The 2,897-nt window shown below is 39.9% G+C and overlaps 1 protein-coding gene across 7 annotated transcripts in view; it reads right to left on the reverse strand.

The window, feature by feature from the left end:
• The window catches only part of CLTA (clathrin light chain A), a 32,544-nt gene that overhangs the window by 28,796 nt on the left and 851 nt on the right, over positions 1 to 2,897 (reverse strand). The gene's annotated exons all lie outside the window — the stretch shown is intronic.

Below are 2,897 nucleotides of genomic sequence, written 5' to 3' on the forward strand. Positions count from 1 at the left end.
TTCATTGTATTTACTATTTAATTCTTATGTATATCAAAAGGTGTGACAATTTTTACTATGAATACATTTTTTTTCTTTTATTTGTTGCCTTTTCCAGTGTCGCATAGCAACGAAAAAAAAATGCACAAACCCCTTTCTCCACCCCATGCTTTGTATAAGGGACATTTTAGTGTTATTTTCTTGAGAAATTATAGAATTAAATAAAGAAAAAAAAAACATTCACCCAAATTTACATGTTAGTTGTAAACTCTTCTCACTGATTAGTTGGTTGGATCCCCTAGCTCTCTCCATGTTGGGAGGAGGGCACAGCAAGCGTGGGCGGGTGCAATAGCCAGCCTGCTATTGCAATTTGAAATGGCTATTGCACCAGCCCACTACCTGCTGTATTTACATTCAGCTGCCGTCTGCGGAATCTTGCCTCTGGCAGGTGTCATTCTCTGGCTGAAGCTATGCATGTGCTTACAATTCAATTCATAAAAAAATTATAAGGTGGGGCAAAAAGTTATTTTCGGTTTAGGTTTGACAAATTCTGCTGCAGGAGGTGTGTTGCAGTGCCATTCATTTCAATGGCACCCCAAGCGCGCCTCCCACCCACAGTGTGATCGCCCGCACTTGAATGCATGGTACCGCAATGGCGTGTGTTCCAGTACAGTACGATTGCAAAAAATGTGAAGTAAACTTTGTAACACTGTATTTGTGTATTTTTTAAAAAAAATGAAGGCTGGTATTTATTTTTTATCCGATTTAAAAAAAAAAACAAATCGGCCAACCAATTATGAAAATAATCATCAGTTGCAGCCCTACTGAGATATACATATTGTAAGGCTGCTAAGGTGAGGGATGATGAGAAAACTTACCATTTTTCTTTCTGTCAAAAACGAAAATAGATATTGAAGTAGAAAGAGAATGTGATGCATAGAGTGAGGAAAATAATGATTTGACCCCCTGCAGATTTGGTAAGTTTGCCCACTTACAAAGAAATGAAAGGTCTATAATTTCTATCATATGTGCATTTTAAATGATAGAGACAGAATATCAACCAAAGATCCAGAAAAAACACATGATACAAATGTTATAAATTGGGTTGCAGTTCATTGAGTAAAATAAGTATTTGATCCCCAAGCAAAACATGACTTAGTACTTGGTGGAGAAACCCTTGTTGGCAAGCACAGAGGTAAGACGTTTCTTGTAGTTGTTTATCAGGTTTGCACACATCAGGATGGATTTTGGTCCACTCTTCTTTACAGATCTTCTCTAAATCCTTAAGGTTTCTTGGCTGTCAAGAAACCTTAAGGGTTAAGGCTCCCTCCATACATTTTCTATAGGATTAAGGTCTGGGGACTGGCTAAGCCACTCCATGACCTTAATGTGCTTCTTCTTGAGCCACTGCTTTGTTGCCTTGGTGGTATGTTTTGGGTCCATGTCATGCTGAAAGACCCATCCACAACCCATCTTCAGTGTTCTGGCTGAGGGAAGAAGGTTCTCATCCAAGATTTTACAATACATGGCCCCATTCATTCGCCCCTCAATGCGGCAAAGTCGGCCTGTACCTTTAGCAGAGAAACAGCCCCAAAGCATAATGTTTCCACCTCCGTGCTTGACTGTAGGGAGGTGCTCTTAGGGTCATATATATATATACTGTAAATCAACATACTAAAACTAAAAATTGTTTTACATCCTTTTGTTCACAGATAGCAACTAAAATGATTTGTGCAAAACAATTTGGCCAAACAAGTCTACTTTTTCCCACAAAACAAGAACAGATGTATTACTGTATCCTAAGTAATGAAGACATTATTGCCAAATAAGCAGGCCCATAGTGGAAAAATAAAAACTGCTCTGGTCCATAACAGGTATATGGGTAGGAGAGCTCTAGGTGGATGATTTGTGCTATGAAACTGGTCATTAATGAATAGCTTAAATAACTGAGTTCAAAGCAAGACAAGTTTGCAGATTTGGTGAAGGAAGCTTTTTAATAAATTACCTTTTACAAGCACCAGGGTTGTTACGTTGTGCATTCCGAATGTCTGGGCATGGGAAGCCATGAGGTGAGTTAGCCAATTAAAGAAAATGAAAGACTCTTATGTACTTTCTAATACCAGTGCCATTAACATGCAATCTCTGCAAGCAGTGCCGTCAGAATACAAAGACAGCATGAGGAGGAATGCTCAGAAGCGTTAATGGAGGAATCTGTAATATTTTCTTTTTTCAGCCCCCAGGTTGAATGAAGAAAATATTACAATGTATAACCAGCTTTACCTGGAACAAGTGTAGAGATAAGAAATTTAGATAATAAATTTAGGGATGCAGAGATACCATTTTTTCCAGACCAAGTACGAGTGATTATTTTTCCTCAAGTACTCGCCAATATCAAATTACAAATACTTTTTTGTTTTTTTAATGTCACGTGCATCTCCTCATCAGGGCTGTGCGACATCAGGAGGATGCGGCGACATGCAGCCTGACTGATGCTGTAAACAGCGCCTTGAAGGTCCTCACAAGGCTGCAAGCATGGGACCTCACAGCACGGTGTTTGAAATGTTTACATTCCGGTGTATCGCCACTTACCATCGGGGCATTTTCAGGAGTACAAGTACTTCTGAAAATGCCCGGTATCGGTGCATCCCTACAATAATTTATAGCATCATGTTTCAGGTCTGTGACCCAAAGAGTACTGGTGACACACAAAGAGATAATCATATCTATAGCAACCTTAAAAGACCGTCATGGGGGGGTTTGCCTACAGAGAATAGGCATGTCAACACCTGGCAATGGCCAGGATCTGCATGCGATGACCAGGTATGGAGCCATTGTTAGATTGGGTGGTGGGGGCGGGTACTTATGCTCCCACGATTAAAAAGGCAGAATTAAATGAAGTTTGGGGTACTCCCAATGGA

Source organism: Nanorana parkeri, unplaced genomic scaffold (genome assembly GCF_000935625.1).
Source record: "Nanorana parkeri isolate BGI_ZX_2015 unplaced genomic scaffold, ASM93562v1 scaffold88, whole genome shotgun sequence".
Taxonomy (NCBI): Eukaryota; Metazoa; Chordata; class Amphibia; order Anura; family Dicroglossidae; genus Nanorana; species Nanorana parkeri.